At 50.9% G+C, this 19,643-nt stretch overlaps 1 protein-coding gene across 6 annotated transcripts in view; it reads left to right on the top strand.

Annotated features, from left to right (window-relative positions):
• The window catches only part of sgcd (sarcoglycan, delta (dystrophin-associated glycoprotein)), a 231,276-nt gene that overhangs the window by 107,489 nt on the left and 104,144 nt on the right, over nucleotides 1-19,643 (top strand). The window contains exon 1 of one of the 6 annotated variants that reach the window (XM_078411039.1): nucleotides 6,323-6,431. The exons of the other annotated variants lie outside the window; for them this stretch is intronic. The gene's annotated coding sequence lies outside the window, so the exon portion shown is untranslated. Of the gene's footprint in view, nucleotides 1-6,322; nucleotides 6,432-19,643 lie in introns of those variants that run through there. 6 annotated transcript variants of the gene reach the window in all.

Below are 19,643 nucleotides of genomic sequence, written 5' to 3'. Positions count from 1 at the left end.
CAACTCTCTGGGTGAAAAGGTTTTTTTCCTCATCTCAGTCCTAAATGGCCTACCCCTTATTCTTAAACTGTGACTCACCCCTGGTTCTGGACTCCCCCAAGAAGGGGGAACAATTTTCCTGCATCTAGCCTATCCAATTCCTTAAGAATTTTATATGTTTCTCTCAGATCCCCTCTCATCCTTCTGAATTCCAATGAATACAAGCCCAGTCGCTCCATTCGGCAGTCCGCATCTGGAAAGAGCTACCCGAGGAAGCTATAGAAACAAGTACAATTACGACATTTAATAGACATTTGCTTGTTTTTTTGTCTAGTTTATTATTATCTTGTGTACCGAGGAACAGTGGAAAGCTTTTTAGTTGCTTTCTATCCAGTCAACGAGGAGACTGTATATTACAATCCAGTCATCCACAGTGTGCAGATACAGGATAAAGGGAATAACGTTCAGTCATAGAGTCATAGAATGACACAGCGTGGAAACAGGCCCTTCGGCCCAACTCACCCAAACCGGCCAACATGTCCCAGCTACACTAGTCCCACCTGCCTGCGTTTGGTCCAAATCCCTCCAAACCTGTCCAATCCATGCACCTGTCTAACTGTTTCTTAAACGTTGGGATGGTCCCAGCCTCAACTACCTCCTCTGGCAGCTTGTTCCAAACACCCACCACCCTCTGTGTGAAAAAGTTACCTATCGGATTCCTATTAAATATTTTTCCCCTTCACCTTGAACCTAAGTCCTCTGGTCCTCGATTCCCCTACTCTGGGCAAGAGATTCTGTGCATCTAGCTGATTTATTCCTCTCCTGATTTTATACACCCCGATAAGATTACCCCTCATCCTCCTGCATTCCAAGGAATAGAGACCCAGCCTGCTCAATCTCTCCCTATAGCTCAGACCTTCCAGTCCTGTTTAGTGCAAGGCGAAATCCAGTAAAGTTCAATTAAAGATAGTACGAGGGTCTCCAATGAGGTAGATGGGAGGTCAGGACTGCCATCTACCTCATTGGTAAGATGGTTCAGTTGTGGTAGTATGGTTCAGTTGTGGTCGGATGGTTCAATTGCCTGTTAATAACTGGGAGAAAAACTGTCCCTGAATCTGGAGGTGTGTGTTTTCACACTTCTGTACTTCTTGCCCAATGGGAGAGGGGAGAGGAGGGAGTGATCGGGGTGAGACTGGTCCTTGATTCTGCTGCTGGCCTTGCCAAGGCAGCGTGAGGTGTAGATGGAGTCAGTGGAAGGGAGGTTGGTTTGTGTGATGGTCTGGGCTGCTGGCCTTGCCGAGGCAGCGTGAAGTGCGGATGGAGTCAGTGGAAGGGAGGTTGGTTTGTGTGATGGTCTGGGCTGCGTCCACAATTCTCTGCGATTTCTTGCTACTGTAAGGGGTTTTCTGCGCCGAGCTTTCGCCCGACCTAAGGTCCCCGTGCCTTGCTCTGATCCCTTGACCAGGCCGCGCACACTGGTTCCCCGCGAGTGGTTCGACCCACTCACCCCTTACGGTTCTAGACACTGGACTTAGATGCAGGAGCGTTTATAGTGCAGAAAAAAACTCAACCAGACCAGATTTGAAGACCAGGGTTTAAATGGAAAAGGCTTTTATTGAGCGCTTGGGACTATTGTCCATGAATACTTATACAGTTCAATAAGACATATCTATAAGACACATACCGAATTACATGAATACTTTTGACTATGAATCATAAAACGCACAGTTCTACAAGACATATACACGACTGTAAGATGGGGAACGTACGACACATCGCAAAATTGACCAATACATATTTCTTTACACACCCACGTTTATTCAAACCACCCTCCCCTCTACACTAAACTATGTCCAGGATATGCAGGATCGGGGTACATGCTCACCATGGGGGCTATTACTGGGGTTACTGGCTGTTCGTGCTGCTTCTCCGCTGCTTTCCGTGAGGGTCGTACTTGTCCCCTGAGTTTCTTCCTTCCGTTTCTTGCGTTCCTTGCAGGTTTTCTTGCAGTATTTCTCCTCGTGTTGCGTGCCGGTTCCTCTCTCTTGCACTTCGCTTCTTCTTGCCTGTCTTTTCTTTTTTTTTCTTTCTTTTTTTTTATATCAAAAAATACTTTATTCAAGTAATAAATATCATTTACAAAACATCTTTTTTAAACAAACCCATCCGACATTTCCGGAGGTTACACATTCAATACAGGCATTTACTTAGACATTTACTTACATTTACATGCATTTACCCAGTATTCCTTATCTTTTCTTCCTCCTGCATCCGTTTGACTTCTTTCTTGCATGAGTTTAAAACCCAAAAGTCGTGGCCAGTTATACTATTCTGACCCGTCCTGTCTCCCGCCAGATCTCGGGATCTCTTTGTTGAAAAGATATGTATTGAGTTTTCTCTCTGATCTGCGCTTATGTCCGGGGGTACCGGGGATGGCCAGACGGTGTTAATTGGTATTTCGTTGCGAGGTGATGGGTTTAACTGGTTTCCCATCACCTACCAGGTAGTTTTCTATGGGCTATTGTGCCCCCTTAACGAGATTAACTGTGTAGGTCGGCTTGGGGCATTGTGAGTATGCTGATGTCAGCGCCCCAGTGTCTGGACTTCGACCTGGTTTCGCAGGCTTCTGCATGGCCAATATCCATCCATTGTTCTGGCCGTGGCTTTGCAGTAACCTAGAGACTGGGCTGTAAGGTTTTTACTTTTGTGGCTGGTCACGAGGTCCTGCGGCCATCTTAGGACCCACAGATTGTGACATCCCTTGGTAAACTGACCGCAGCCTTTCTCCGCTATCAGCCCCAGTCTCCCGTTTAAAATGCCCAAACTGCAGCTCTTTGGTTTGGTGTTGATTTCAGAATGAGGGAAAACTTCTCAAATCTTACACTGCCCATTATATTTGTTTTCTCCAGCCTCTTGTATTTTCAGAACCAAAGTTGGCAGCTAGGCTGGGCTTGCAAAGCATATTCCAGTGCATTATTTTCGGGAAGTGACATGAGGCGTTGTGTGTTGTTACAAGAGCTATTTATGAAGGGAAGCAGCTGCCCCGATGATTCAGGCGAGAAGCACCCGGCATCGACTGGGAGGGTCCTGGCTCCAGGTCAGGGCTGACTGCACACGCACACACACACACACACACACACATACACACACACACACACACACACACACACACATACACACACACACACACACACACACACACACACACACACACACACACACACACACACACACACACACACACACACACACACACACAACATAGGGCGGCACGGTGGCGCAGCGGTAGATTGCTGCCTCACAGCGCCAGAGACCCGGGTTCCATCCCGACTACGGGCGCCGTCTGTACGGAGTTTGTACGTTCTCCCCGTGACCTGCGTGGGTTTTCTCCGAGATCTTCGGTTTCCTCCCACTCTCCAAAGATGTCCAGAACAAGGGGCCACAGTTTAAGAATAAGGGGTAGGCCATTTAGAACTGAGATGAGGAAAAACTTTTTCAGTCAGAGAGTTGTGAATCTGTGGAATTCTCTGCCTCAGAAGGCAGTGGAGGCCAATTCTCTGAATGCATTCAAGAGAGAGCTGGATAGAGCTCTTAAGGGTAGCGGAGTCAGGGGGTATGGGGAGAAGGCAGGAACGGGGTACTGATTGAGAATGATCAGCCATGATCACATTGAATGGCGGTGCTGGCTCGAAGGGCCGAATGGCCTCCTCCTGCACCCATTGTCTATTGTCTATTGTCTATTGTTTGTAGGTTAAATGGCTCGGTATAAATGTAAATTGTCCCTAGTGTGTGTAGGATAGCGTTAAAGTGCGGTCGGCGCGGACTCGGTGGGCCGAAGGGCCTGTTACCGCACAGTATCTCTAAACTAAACTAAACTAAACTAAAGCCTGGAGACATTAAACGCATGTTGGAAATCTGAGCTAAACACAAAGAGCAGGAGGAACAAAATAAACACTCTTGATTCTCGGTCAAGTTCCCATGGGGCTATTGGAACAGGTACAATTACAACTTTTAAAAGGCATTTGGACAGATATATGGATAGGAAGGATATAGGCCTTGCAGCAAAATTGGCACGGATAAGGCATCTGTCTCCATGCTCTACAGTTCCATCGCCCCATAACTCTCAGGGCTTGAGAGAGAGAGATAGATCAGCTATGATCGATTGGCAGAGTAGACTTGATGGGCCGAATGGCATAATTCTGCTCCTATGACTTATGAATTTATGGAACACTCCTGTATCTCAATTGATCAGAACCTTTGCCTAAGAAGTCTTTGTCATCAGTCTGAAGAAGGGTCTCGACCCGAAATGTCACCCATTCCTTCTCTCCTGAGATGCTGCCTGACCCGCTGAGTTACTCCAGCATTTTGTGAAATAAATACCTTCGATTTGTACCAGCATCTGCAGTTATTTTCTTACAGAACCTTTTGTCTATACACGTTCTCCAGAGATGCTGCCTGACCCGCTGAATTACTCTGGCACTTTTGGGATTTTAAACACAGAGATTGATAGATTCTTGATTAGTAAAGGCGTCAAAGGTTTACGGGGAGGAGGCAGGAGAATGGAGTTGAGAGGGGAAAATAGATCATCCAAGCCTAATTCTGCTCCTATATCTCAGGAACATGTGCACGTGGATTCCTCATGATCCACAATCATTGATACAACAGCAGGACCCTGAAAGACCCAAATAATCCCGGTATTTTTTGTGACAATCATTTTTCAGGTCATTCCACGAAAATCCTCTCCTTGATTTTAATTTCAGCAAATGCATTTCATCTTTGATCATTCTGAATTCCAACTACGGGTGCTGTCTGTATGGAGTTTGTGCATTCCCCCCGTGCCATGAACTGCGTGGGTTTTCTCCGGGTGCTCCGGTTTCCTCCCACACACACACACAAGAAAAGACGTACAGGTTTGTAGGCTAATTGGCTTGGTACGAGTGTAATTTGTCCCTAGTGTGTGTAGGATAGTTGAGAGGATTCATTGTCGAACTTGTCAATAGACAATAGACAATAGGTGCAGGAGTAGGCCATTCGGCCCCTCGAGCCAGCACCACCACTCAATGCGATCATGGCTGATCATTCTCAATCAGCACCCCGTTCCTGCCTTCTCCCCATACCCCCTGACTCCGCTATCCTTAAGAGCTCTATCTAGCTCTCTCTTGAATGCATTCAGAGAATTGGCCTCCACTGCCTTCTGAGGCAGAGAATTCCACAGATTCACAACTCTCTGACTGGAAAAGTTTTTCCTCATCTCTGTTCTAAATGGCCCACCCCTTATTCTTAAACTGTGGCCCCTGGTCTTAGTGTGCGGGGATCGCTGGTCGGTGTGGACTTGGTGAGCGAAAGAGGGTCTTAATCAACCGAGCCACCTTCTTTGTTCTGCATCATAGTGAGGCGAAATGCAAGTATTTGGCTCATATTTCGCTTGGGCAGCTTACAACCCGGCAGTATGACTACTGATATCTCTAACTTCAAGTAACCCTTGCATCCCCTCTCTCTCCATCCCTCCCCCACCCAACTCATACTACCTTCAAAGTAGTCTTGTTGAGTCTCATTGTCTGCAACTCGTTTTCACCTCGCCCACAGCTATTATCTTTCATTCAGTTACAATAGACAATAGGTGCAGGAGGGGGCCATTCGGCCCTTCGAGCCAGCACCGCCATCATTCTCAATCAGTACCCCGTTCCTGCCTTCTCCCCATACCCCCTGACTCCACTATCCTTAAGAGCTCTATCTAGCTCTCTCTTGAATGCATTCAGAGAATTGGCCTCCACTGCCTTCTGAGGCAGAGAATTCCACAGATTCACAACTCTCTGACTGAAAAAGTTTTTCCTCATCTCAGTTCTAAATGGCCTACCCCTTATTCTTAAACTGTGGCCCCTTGTTCTGGACTCCCCCATCATTGGGAACATGTTTCCTGCCTCTAACGTGTCCAACCCCTTAATAATCTTATACGTTTCGATGAGGTCCCCTCTCATCCTTCTAAATTCCAGTGTATGCAAGCCTTGTCGTTCTATATCTCTCGTTTCCCTTTCCCCTGACTCTCAGCCTGAAGAAGGGTCTCGACCCGAAACGTCCTCCGGTTCCTTCTCTCCAGAGACGCTGCCTGACCCGCTGAGTTACTCCAGCTTTTGTTTTGTGTCTGCCTTCTCTGTTGCTGCCCTCTTTGGAATTTGAGCAGAGTCAGACTGCTTGGCTGAGCAGAATGTGGTCATGGAATGAGTTCTCGGGCTTCAGGGCTTGCGTTCTGTGCTGGGTCCAGGAAATTCTTCAGGCCTGCGGTTGAGTTTGGCTGGGGGATGTACTCTTGGAAAACTCTGAGCCTGTTAGCCCAGCCCAGCCCAGCCCAGCCCACAGACTGTAGGCAGTAAGTAAGTGCTGCTGCATATTCCTGACACACCCTGGTCTCTCTCTCTCTCTCTCTCTCCCTTGTCAGATCCAAAGACTGAAAGGTAAGATGCAGACAAACTCCATTTACTTTAAGTGACCTGTTTCTCTTTAATCACAGTCGTTGATCTGCCTTTATTCTGCCTTGCATTAAGCTCTTTTCTCTTGCTAGATCGAAGGCTTAAGGATTAATCGCCTGTTGCAAATGAGTGACTTTAAAGTCCGGTTACACTAGTGTCAGACACTTGGCTGAGAAGCGACAGCTGCCGGTGACTCTCAAAGACACTTAAGATAACTTCACAACTTATTGTGCTGCTGCCAAGGAGCGCTAAATTTAGACTGCTGACGAGCGACTCTGGGCTTTTAAGGAGGCCCTTCTGGAGGTTCAAGTTTGTTTGGAAAGGGGGTAGAGAGAGATTCAAGCGTCTCAGAGGCAGCCCGCAGTGGGGTCTGGTTTTAATTTTCGTCCGAGAGTGTCGGGGTGAAAATATAAGGCAAAACATTGTTCTGCCTCATGTTAACTTGTGTGTGATTCTGTCCACAAGCAGTGACCTCCGCTTCCTTCGATACTAGTGTTCCTATGAAAGTTTATGCACGCATATAGAAAGTGATAATAAACAATAAAATCCCTCCTGCATTGAATTATGTAATTTTTATCATTGAGATATTATCACTGTGAATGTACTGTGTTTGCAGGCATGTTATGCTGCTGTAAGGAAGAATATTGTTGCTCCGAAACGTATAAGATTATTAAGGGGTTGGACACGTTAGAGGCAGGAAACATGTTCCCGATGTTGGGGGAGTCCAGAACAAGGGGCCACCGTTTAAGAATAAGGGGTAGGCCATTTAGAACTGCGATGAGGAAGAACCTTTTCAGTCAGAGAGTTGTGAATCTGTGGAATTCTCTGCCTCAGAAGGCAGTGGAGGCCAATTCTCTGAATGCATTCAAGAGAGAGCTAGATAGAGCTCTTAAGGATAGCGGAGTCAGGGGGTATGGAGAGAAGGCAGGAACGGGGTACTGATTGAGAATGATCAGCCATGATCACATTGAATGGCGGTGCTGGCTCAAAGGGCCGATTGGCCTCCTCCTGCACCTATTGTCTATTGTCTATTGTCGGTACATGACAATGTGTATAAAAGGTGCACCAGGTGTATAAAGTCATGAGAGGCACAGATCAACACAGAATCCCTTGCCCAGAGTAGGGGAATCGAGAACCAGAGGACACACGTTTAAGGTGAGGGGGAAAGATTTTATGGGAACACTAGATCAAGTGGACCCGTTGGGCCCAAACCTCTCCTGCATTGGTGCAGCATCCCTCTCCTCCCCCCCCCCTCTTCCCCCTCCCCTTCCCCTTTCCCTTCCCCTTTCCCCCTTCCCCTTTCCCCCTCCCCTTCCCCCTCCCCTTCCCCTTCCCTTTCCCCCCTTCCCCTTCACCTTCCCCTTTCCCCCTCCCCTTCCCCTTCCCCTTCCCCTTCCCCTTCCCCTTCCCCCTTTCCCCTTCCCCCTTCCATCTTCCCTTTCCCACCTTCCCCTTCACCCCCTTTCCCCCTCCCCTTTCCCCCTCCCCTTTCCCCCTCCCCTTCCCCCCATCCCCTTCACCTTCCCCTTTCCCCCTCCCTTTCCCCCTTTCCCCTTCCCCCTTCCCTCTTCCCTTTCCCACCTTCCCCTTCACCTTCCCCTTTCCCCCTCCCTTCCCCCCTTCCCCTTCCCCTTCCCCTTCACCTTCCCCTTTCCCCCTCCCCTTCCCCCTTCCCCTTCCCCTTCCCCTTCCCCTTCCCCTTCCCCTTCCCCTTCCCCCCTTCCCCTTCCCCCCTTCACCTTCCCCTTTCCCCCTCCCTTTCCCCCTTCCCCCTTCCCTCTTCCCTCTTCCCTTTCCCACCTTCCCCTTCCCCTTCCCCTTCCCCTTCCCCTTCACCTTCCCCTTCCCCTTCACCTTCCCCTTTCCCCCTCCCTTTCCCTCTTCCCTCTTCCCCTTCCCCTTCCCCCCTTCCCCTTCCCCTTCCCCTTTCACCCTTCCCCCTCCACACTGATCTAGAACAGTCATATAGTTTGAAGTTCAATGTTGCACTTGAATTGCACCAATATGGCGAGTCCGGAAACTTGTTGGTTGTAGAAGAAGTTTATTGCAGCCGCAATATTCGAATACAGAGTTAAACAACAAGGTAAAGGACAACCATCAAAAACTTACTGTCTTCTTCGAAGACTTCGCCGAACTAACTATTTCGGGCGCCAAACGCGCACATGACATCGCTGGCCAATCAGCGATGTCGCTCCCTGGACCAATCCCCATGGGCGCGTTCACACGTGACCTCGCTGGCCAATCCGAGGGTTCGGCGACCTGGACCATTCTCTATGGTCGCTACATGACCCCCCCCAGAACCCGAGGTGCGGAACCTAGCAGGGAGCCGGATTTCGCGACCATAACGAGTACGGAGAGGGACAGCCTGAACCACAGGAGCCGGGGGTTCCGGACTTGGCGGAACAGCCGGAACGGGAGGTCCTGGAGGAACTACCGGAACGGGGGGTCCTGGAGGAACTGTCGGAACGGGGGGTCCTGGACTGAGCGGAACTAACGGAGGTCGGCCTCTCCTAGGGGTTTGACCGACCAGGACTGGTTGATCCGGATCCAAATGTGCAGGTTTGAGCCGGGACACCGAGACGAGCTCACTCTTGCCGCACATGTCTAAGGTGAAGGTAGCCGTTCCCTTACGCAAAACCCGGAACGGCCCTTGATAGACCCTCTGCAACGGGGCGTGATGGGAATCTTTTCGCAGAAAAACGAACTCACAGTCCTTCAGGGAAGGCGGTTCATGTACCATGGGACACCCATGACGTGAAGTCGGAACTGGAGCCAGGGAGCCCACCCGTTCCCGGAGAGATGCTAACACTGATGGGACTGTAGGCAGCTGGTCTGAAGGGTCCGGAAACAGATCTCCGGGTACTCGAAGTGTCGAGCCATATACTAGCTCTGCGGACGACGCACCGAGATCTAGCTTAGGAGCAGTCCGGATGCCCAAAAGAACCCAAGGGAGCTGGTCTACCCAGTCCGGGCCTTCAAGCCTTGCACTGAGGGATGCCTTAAGTTGGCGGTGGAACCTTTCTACGAGTCCATTTGCCTGGGGGTGATATGCAGTCGTGGGTTGTAACTTGGACCCGTACAGTTCTGCGAGCGCGGCCCAGAGGGACGAAGTGAATTGTGGGCCTCTGTCAGTGGTAATAACTGCTGGGACCCCGAAACGAGCTACCCAATGAAGGGCCAAAGTCCTAGCACAAGACGCTGACGAAATATCAGACAATGGGAAAGCCTCTGGCCACCGGGTGAACCGATCCACCACCGTGAGGAGGTGGGTGTAGCCCCGGGAGGAAGGCAAAGGACCGACCAAATCCACGTGGATGTGGAAAAAACGAACAGCCGGGACCTCGAAATCCTGTACGGGGGGCTGGACATGGCGCTGGACTTTAGCGGTCTGACAGGGAACGCAGGCACGCGCCCAACCCGCTACCTGTTTCCGTAGGCCATGCCAGACAAACCGAGGTGGAGCGGATGGACGGGTGCGCCAGCCCATGAATGGCATCGAAAACCCGGCGCTGAAGGGAGGGCGGTACTACCGGCCTGGGACGGGGAAGAGAAACATCGCACCAGACTTTTGTGCCTTCTGACCCACAAGCTACCTGGGCCAACTTCAATCCCGAAGTGGTGGACTGGTATGCCGAAGCGGTATCCGCTAGAAGCTGTGCCTCCGCAAGCTCCTGGGGATCCACTTCGCAGTCCACCGCCGAAATAGGGGGAAAAGCAGGTCTAGACAGGGCGTCAGCAACGGCATTAAGCTTACCCGCGACATGACGGACATCGGTGGTGAATTCGGAGATAGCAGTCAGGTGCCGCTGTTGGCGGGCCGACCATGGGTCAGACAATTTGACAAAAGCAAATGTTAATGGTTTATGGTCCGTAAAGGCCACAAATGGGCGGCCCTCAAGGAAGTACCTGAAATGACGAACAGCTAAATAGAGGGCCAAAAGCTCTCGGTCAAATGCGCTATACTTCAGCTCAGCCGAATTTAGTTGCCGGCTGAAAAACGCCAAAGGCTGCCAACGGCCACCGACCTGCTGCTCCAGAACCCCGCCCACCGCCACGTCAGAGGCGTCAACCGTCAGGGCCGTGGGGGCGGAGGGGCTCGGGTGGACCAACATGGTGGCGTCTGCCAAAGCTGCCTTAGCTGCTGTAAAAGCCGACTCTGCGGTCAGGGACCATATCAACTCTACCGGATTCCCTGCAAGGCATTGGAAAAGCGGGCGCATGACTCGCGCCGCTGCCGGGACGAACCTATGGTAGAAATTAACCATGCCTACGAACTCCTGTAGCCCTTTTACTGTGGTGGGCCTAGGAAATGCCCGGATAGCCTCCACCTTTTCGGGCAAAGGGGAGGCGCCGGCAGGGGTAATTCTGTGCCCTAGAAAATCAAGAGCAGGAAGGCCGAATTGACATTTGGAGGGTTGGATTATGAGCCCGTGGTCTTGGAGCCGCTGGAACACGGTCCGCAAGTGGGCCTGGTGTTCCTGCACTGAGGGGCTGGCAACCAGGATGTCGTCTAAATAAAGAAACAAAAAGGGTAAACCCCGGCCCACGCGGTCCATCAGTCGCTGGAAAGCCTGTGCCGCGTTCTTTAAACCGAAAGGCATACGCAACCATTCAAACAACCCGAACGGAGTAATCGTTGCAGTTTTCTGTATGTCCTCCGGTCGCACCGGGATCTGGTGGTATCCTCGCACCAAATCGATTTTGGAGAACACCACCGCTCCTTCCAGCCCAGATGAAAAGTCCTGTAGGTGCGGTATGGGGTAGCGATCAGCCGTGGTGACAGCATTGAGACGCCGATAATCGCCACATGGTCTCCACCCCCCAGATGCCTTGGAGACCATATGTAACGGCGAGGCCCACGGGCTGTCAGACTGACGAACAATTCCCATTTCCTCCATCTTCCTGAACTCTGCCCGTGCCACCACCAGTTTGTCTGGCGGTAGCCTCCTGGCCCGAACGAAAACAGGAGGGCCTTCGGTGCGGATGTGATGGACCACACCGTGCTTAGCTGAAGGTGCGTCAAAACGTTGGACGAGCAGCTCTGGGAACTCTGCCAGAATCTCAGCATACGAGTCGGGGGCCGCGACGACGGCCTGGACAGTAGGGCTGGGCGAGGAGGCGATTGTCGGAGCGACGTGCTCATCTTCGGCGGAGGGTCGGAGGTCGTTACCGCGGACATCAGGGACCAGTGAAAAAGCCCAGAGAAAATCTGCTCCCAAGATCGCTTGTTTGACGTCGGCTATGATGAATGGCCATTCGTACGTGCGGAGGCCTAACACAAGGGACATCTTCCGTATACCGAAAGTGCGAATTGGGCTGCCATTAACCGCGATGAGGGTGGGACCTGTCTTACCCGATCTGGTTTCGAGGTCGGTCGGCGGCACTATGCTGACGATGGCTCCCGTGTCCACCAAAAATTCTGTGTCCGTGAATCGATCATGGACATAGAGGCGCCGGTTCTGGCCAATCGTAACTGCCCCTATGTACGATCGGCCGAGGCATTTCCCGCGAAGGTACAAGGTGAGCGGCAGTTGCGGGATTCGCTACCCCATCGTAGGTGATAATAGCACCAGCCGCGCTTGTGCGGATCTTTTTGGCGGGCTTTCGGAGAATTGGCGGGAGACGTGGCGCCATCTTGCCGTCGCTGTGGCGTGGTCACTGATGTCGAGACCTTGTTGATCGAACCGCTTGCCTGGTCCTTTGCCTTGTTTTTTCCCGCTATGAGCGCGTCCGCTTTCGCTGCATATGCTTCGGGGTCCTTAAAAGAACAATCCGTGAGCAGCAGTCGGACATCCTCAGGAAGCTTCTCGCGGAATGCCTGTTCGAACATAGGGCAATCCGTATGCTCACCGGCTAGCATCATCATTTCGGACATGAGGACGGAAGGCAGTCGGTCTCCAAGATCCGGTAGGTGCAGAAGTCTTGCCGCACCACCATGCTTATTAAACCCGAAGATTCGCAGTAATACTTTCTTCAGGGCCTCGTACTTGCTTTCCGCAGGTGGATTAACGATGAACCGCATCACGCGCGTGGTCGTCTCCGATGATAGAGCGCTGACGAGGTAGTAATACCTCGTGGAGTCGTCCGATATCTTCTTTATATGAAATTGAGCTTCGGTGTGTATAAACCAAGATTGCGGTGCGTGCGTCCAAAACCACGGAAGGTGAACGCTTACCGCGCTTGACTCCGGTGTGCCCGGCGCGGCCATCGCCGACGAGGCGTCGGGTCCCTGCATAGTCGGTGATCGTCCAGATCACGTCGGGGTCACCAATATGGCGAGTCCGGAAACTTGTTGGTTGTAGAAGAAGTTTATTGCAGCCGCAATATTCGAATACAGAGTTAAACAACAACAAGGACAACCATCAAAAACTTACTGTCTTCTTCGAAGACTTCGCCGAACTAACTATTTCGGGCGCCAAACGCGCACATGACATCGCTGGCCAATCAGCGATGTCGCTCCCTGGACCAATCCCCATGGTCGCGTTCACACGTGACCTCGCTGGCCAATCCGAGGGTTCGACGACCTGGACCATTCTCTATGGTCGCTACAACAGGCTCTTAAACACAGGCCAGAATGCTGTTGCTAAGTCCTGGCTCTCACAACAACCTAATTTACTTTTGTAACTTAAATCCAAATAGCCTCTTTCTCGTCTACGTAGTCATATTATCGCTGGATTTATATCCTTGCGGTTTTGCAAAGAAAGTACTAAACTCTTTATCTTTTGAAGAAAGCTGATTTTGTTCCTGGCCGAATTTGAAAAAAAACCTCACTGGAATATTTTTTTATCCTGAATTGTCTTTGAGAGATGGGGCGTGAAAGATTCGAAATAATTGTCCTTTCCTGAATCTTGAGGAAGTTTGATTCAGGGAGAACATGTTTCTTGTCAGGGTTTGTTTTCTTTTACGCTGTTAGCTTTGGTGTTAGTTTTGATAAGAACAATTTCCTTTGCTCGTTTTGTTTCCTTGCTTGACTGTGATGTAGTCATAGTTGGCGGGGACCACTGGAAACTCCACAGCCTGAACACAGGCGTAGGCTGCACTTTGCAAGTTCAACCCTCTCTTGTTTTATTCATAGAGTCATAGAGTGATGGAGTGACATGGCATGGAAACAGGCCCAACTTGTGTGTCACACCGGCCAACATGTCCCAGCTACACTAGTCCTACCTACCCGCGCTTGGCCCATATCCCCCCAAATCTGTCCTATCCATGTGCCTGTCTAACTGTTTCTTAAATGTTGGGATAGTCCCAGCCTCAACTACCTCCTCTGGCAGCTTGTTCGACACACACACACACCACCCTTTGTGTGCAAAGAGGTTAGCCCTCAGATTCCTATTAAATCTTTTCCCTTTCACCTTAAACCTATGTCCTCTGGTCCTCGATTCACCGACTCTGGGCAAGAACCTGGCCCTTCGGCCCACACAGTCCATGATGGACATGATGCCAGGAGAAACTAATTTGCCTGCACATTTGAGGGGCATTTGTATCAAGAGCACAAAGCATTGTTTTTTATCGCAAAATGCTGGAGTAACTCAGCAGGTCAGGCAGCATCTCAGGAGAGAAGGAATGGGTGACGTTTCGGGTCGAGACCCTTCTTCAGACTGATGTCAGGGGGGCGGGACAAAGGAAGGATATAGGTGGAGACAGGAAGATAGAGGGAGATCTGGGAAGGGGGAGGGGAAGAGAGGGACAGAGGAACTATCTAAAGTTGGAGAAGTCGATGTTCATACCATTGGGCTGCAAGCTGCCCAGGCGAAATATGAGGTGCTGTTCCTCCAATTTCCAGTGGGCCTCACTATGGAGGAGGCCCATGACAGAAAGGTCAGACTGGGAGTGGGAGGGGGAGTTGAAGTGCTCAGCCAGCGGGAGATCAGGTTGGTTAAGGCGGACCGAGCGCAGGTGTTGAGCGAAGCGATCGCCAAGCCTGCGTTTGGTTTTGCCGATGTAAAGAAGTTGACATCTCGAGCAGCGGATGTAATAGATGAGGTTGGAGGAGGTGCAGGTGAACCTCTGTCTCACCTGGAAAGACTGTTTGGGTCCTTGGATGGAGTTGAGGGGGGAGGTAAAGGGACAGGTGTTGCATCTCGTGCGGTTGCAGGGGAAAGTGCCCGGGGCTGGGGTGGTTTGGGTAGGAAGGGACGAGTGGACCAGGGAGTTACGGAGGGAACGGTCTCTGCGGAACGCAGAGAGGGGAGGGGATGGGAAGATGTGGCCGGTGGTGGGGTCCCGTTGTAGGTGACGGAAATGTTGGCGAATGGTTTGTTGATTTCCAAAACTAAAACAAAAAAACGAATAGAAAATTGATAGCATTGTTTGGAATGGGGGAGAGAACAGAGCTCGGGTGCTGTCCGATTCACCTCTACCCCATTGCGGACATAGGACTTTGTCTCTGAAACTGATGCTGAGAACTATATTCTGCGCCCTGTATCTTCCCCTTAGCCCTCCCTGTTGTACTCGGGTTTGGCTAGATTGTATTTATTATAGTATTACAGATGCCCCTTGACTTACGATACTTCGACTTAGGATATTTCGACTTTACAATGGTGCAAAAGCGGCACACATTCGGCACGGTAGAGTTGCTGCCTCACAGCGCCGGAGACCCGGGTTCCATTCCGACTACGGGCGCTGTCTGCACGGAGTTTGTACGTTCTCCCCGTGACCTGCGTGGGTTTTCTCTGAGATCTTCGGTTTCCTCCCACACTCCAAAGACGTGCAGGTTTGTAGATTAATTGGCTTGGTAAATGTAAAAATAGTCCCTAGTGGGTGTAGGATAGTGTTAGTGTGCGGGGATCGCTGGTCGGCGTGGACCCGGTGGGCTGAAAGGGCCTGTTTCCGCGCTGTATCTCGAACCTAAACTAAACTAAACATTCAGTAGAAACCTTAGCTTAGGTGGCTATGATGTTTGGTAGGTTAGGTGTAATAAATGCATTTGTGACTTACGATGTTTTTGATTTACGATGGGTTTATCAGAACATAACCCCATCGTAGGTCGAGAAGCATCTGTATCTATAAATATGAAGGAAGAAGAAGGGGGTTGAGAGGGAGAGATAGATCAGCCATGATTGAATGACGGACTGGACTTGATGGGCCGAATGGCCTAATTCTGCTCCTATCACTTATGACCTTTCCTGATCTGATTGGGACCGCATGCAAGACAAAGGTTTCGGCTGTATCTCAGTACACGTGACAATAAGAAACGTCAACCTCAACCCAGGAGCCCAGAGGGTCGGGAGTTTCAGTGGAGCAGAAGTCAAGGAGCCCAGAGGGTCGGGAGTTTCAGTGGAGCAGAAGTCAAGGAGCCCAGAGGGTCGGGAGTTTCAGTGGAGCAGAAGTCAAGGAGCCCAGAGGGTCGGGAGTTTCAGTGGAGCAGAAGTCGAGAGCAGAGGGAGGAAAATATTTCAGAACGCAGAGAATAAATTAATCTGAGCAGAGGGCGTCACGGTGGCGCAGCGGCAGAGTTGCTGTCTTACAGCGCTTGCAGCGCCGGAGACCCGGGTTCCATCCCGACTACGGGCGCCGTCTGTACGGAGTTTGCACGTTCTCCCCGTGACCTGCGTGGGTTTTCTCCGAGATCTTCGGTTTCCTCCCACACTCTAAAGACGTATGGGTTTGTAGGTTAATTTTCTTTGGTGTAAATGTACAAATCGTCCCGAGTGTGTGTGTGTGGAGGATAGTGTTAGTGTGCGGGGATCGCCGGTAGGGAAGTACGTGCTTCCGCGCTGTATCTCTAAACTAAAAAAGCTAAAACTAAAACAAAGGAACACAGGAAGCAGAACAATGAGTAAATGCAGAGAAAAACAAACAGAACAGCTTCAGAGCGGGGAGGCGTGTTGGAAGCGGGGAGGCGTGTTGGAAGCGGGGAGGCGTGTTGGAAGCGGGGAGGCGTGTTGGAAGCGGGGAGGCGTGTTGGAAGCGGGGAAGCGTGTTGGAAGTGGGGAGGCGTGTTGGAAGCGGGGAGGCGTGTTGGAAGCGGGGAGGCGTGCTGGAAGCGGGAAGGCGTGTTGGAAGCGGGGAGGCGTGTTGGAAGCGGGGAGGCGTGTTGGAAGCGGGGAGGCGTGTTGGAAGCGGGGAAGCGTGTTGGAAGCGGGGAAGCATGGTGGCGGTGCTGGCTCGATGGGCCGAATGGCCTTCGGAATGCATTGTACGGAATACGTACAAACAGTAAAATGAATCAGGAGGACAGAGAAACTAGTCGGAGAACTAGGGGAAGGTCGGAGAGTGAGGGAAAGCAAGGGTTACTTGAAGTTGGAGAAGTCAATGTTCATACCGCTGGGGTGTAAGCTGCCCGAGCGAAATATGTGCCTCCAATTTGCGCTGGGCCTCACTCTGACAATGGAGGAGGCCCAGGACAGAAAGGTCAGTGTGGGAACGGGAGGGGGAGTTGAAGTGTTTGGCGACCGGGAGATCAGGTAGGTTTAGGCGGACTGAACAGAGGTTTTCTCCCCAGCTTACATCTCTTTTGATGTCTCGTTTTCACACCTTACCCGTCCACATCACTAGACTCCCTCTCCCCTGACTCTCAGCCTGAAGAAGGGTCTCGACCCCTATTCCTTATCTCCAGAGATGCTGCCCGACCCGCTGAGTTACTCCAGCACTCTGTGAAACGTCACCTATCCATGTTCCCCAGAGATGCTGCCTGACCCGCTGAGTTACTCCAGCACTCTGTGAAACATTCAAGAGAGAGCTAGATAGAGCTCTTAAAGATAGCGGAGTCAGGGGTTATGGGGAGAAGGCAGGAACGGGGTACTGATTGAGAATGATCAGCCATGATCACATTGAATGGCGGTGCTGGCTCGAAGGGCTGAATGGCCTCCTCCTGCACCTATTGTCTATTGTCTTTTGAAACGTCACCTATCCATGTTCCCCAGAGATGCTGCCTGACCCGCTGAGTTACTCCAGCACTCTGTGTCTATCTTCTATGCATTCGCCCGCTGATTCCCCTTGAGAAAGGTCAGGAACACCTCAGCCCTGATCGAGTGCAGCTTATTTGTATAAAGTTCACTCCATTTGGTCCATCTCTTGAATAATAAAAGCTCGTCAGCTGGCCGTTTTGACCAAGCATTGGTCGGCTTGATAATCCATCTGTTCACGGCTTTGCAGGGCTGGGGAATCCTTTATTAAAAAGCAACTCATTTGATTTCCACAAGAGCTCGCGGGCAGCTGAGGCCTGCAAATTGAACACATTATAAATGTGATCATCATCCTGCGATGTGTCTGTGATATCAGTCGGTGCAAGGTGCTAGAGGGATTTGGCAGATAGAAACATAGAAACATAGAAACACAGGAGCAGGAGGAGGCCATTTGGCCCTTCGAGCCTGCACCGCCATTCATTGTGATCATGGCTGATCATCCACAATCAGTACCCCATTCCTGCCTTCTCTCCATACCCCTTGATTCCGCTAGTCCCTAGAACTCTATCTAACTCTCTTTTTAATTCATCCAGTGCATCGGCCTCCACTGCCCTCTGTGGCAGAGAATACCACAGATGCACAACTCTGGGTGAAAACAATTTTTCTCACCACAGTTTTAAATAGCCTCCCCCTTAGTTCTTCGACTGTGGCCCCTGGTTCCGGACTCCCCCAACATTGGGAACATTGGGATCTGTGCAATCAATAGTGTAGAGGTTTAGCTCCCCCTCCCATTCCCAATCTGACCTTTCTGTCCTGGGGGTGACGTTTCGGGTCGAGACCCTTCTTCAGACTGAAGAAAGAGGAAGGGTCTCGACCCGAAACGTCACCCATTCCTTCTCTCCAGAGATGCTGCCTGTCCCGGCTAAGTTACTCCAGCATTTTGTGTCTCCCTTCGATTTAAACCAGCGTCTGCAGTTCTTTCCTACACTTTCTGTCCTGGGCCTCCTCCATTGTCAGGGAGAGGCCCAGCGCACATTGGAGGAACAGCACCTCATATTTCGCTTGGGTAGCTCACACCCCAGCGGTATGAACATTGGCTTCTCTAACTTCAAGTAACCCTTGCGTTCCCTCACTCTCCATTCCTCCCCCTTCCCAGTTCTCCCACCAGTCCGACTGTCCCTCTGATTTCATTGTATCTCTGTTTGCTTTGTTGTCACCTTCTCCGAGCTAACGATGACCTACCCTACTTTTTCCTTGATCTGCATCTCTTTTGATCTCTTAAAACTTCCTTATCTCTCTCACGGCGCTCAGTCTGAGGAAGGGTCTCGACCTGAAACGTCACCCATTCCTTCTCTCCAGAGATGCTGCCTGTCCCGCTGAGTTACTCCAGCATTTTGTGTCCATCTTCGGTGTAAACCAGCATCTGCAGTTCCTTCCTGCACCCGGTCTTTTTCCCACACTAGGGGAATCAAGGACAATAGACAATAGGTGCAGGAGGAGGCCATTCGGCCCTTCGAGCCAACACCGCCATTCAATGTGATCATGGCTGATCATTCTCAATCAGTACCCCGTTCCTGCCTTCTCCCCATACCCCCTGACTCCGCTATCCTTAAGAGCTCTATCTAGCTCTCTCTTGAATGCATTCAGAGAATTGGCCTCCACTGCCTTCTGAGGCAGAGAATTCCACAGATTCACAACTCTCTGACTGAAAAAGTTTTTCCTCATCTCAGTTCTAAATGGCCTACCCCTTATTCTTAAACTGTGGCCCCTTGTTCTGGACTCCCCCAACATTGGGAACATGTTTCCTGCCTCTAACGTGTCCAACCCCTTAATAATCTTATACGTTTCGATAAGATCCCCTCTCATCCGTCTCAATTCCAGCGTATACAAGCCTAGTCGCTCCAGTCTTTCAACATATGACAGTCCCGCCATTCCGGGAATTAACCTAGTAAACCTACGCTGCACGCCCTCAATAGCAAGAATATCCTTCCTCAAATCTGGAGACCAAAACTGCACACAGTACTCCAGGTGCGGTCTCACTAGGGCCCTGTACAACTGCAGAAGGACCTCTTTGGTCCTATACTCAACCAGGTCCATATGTAGGAACCCCTTCCGAACATAAATGTAAGCAGACTTTGGTTGAGGTTGAATGAGGCCGTATTTAGAGTATTGTGTTCAGTTCCGGGCACCATGTTATAGGAAATATGTTGTCAAACTCTAAAGGATGTTGCCAGGACTGGAGGTTCTGAGCAACAGGGAGAGGTTGAGCAGGCTGGGTCTCTATTCCTTGGGGAACAGGAGGATGGGAGGTGATCTCATAGAGGTGTCCAAAATCATGAGAGGAATAGAT

This window comes from Rhinoraja longicauda, chromosome 14, assembly GCF_053455715.1.
Source record: "Rhinoraja longicauda isolate Sanriku21f chromosome 14, sRhiLon1.1, whole genome shotgun sequence".
Classification (NCBI taxonomy): domain Eukaryota; kingdom Metazoa; phylum Chordata; class Chondrichthyes; order Rajiformes; family Arhynchobatidae; genus Rhinoraja; species Rhinoraja longicauda.
Note: the sequence above shows the minus strand (reverse complement) of the source record. Positions and strands in the feature narration are given on the sequence as shown.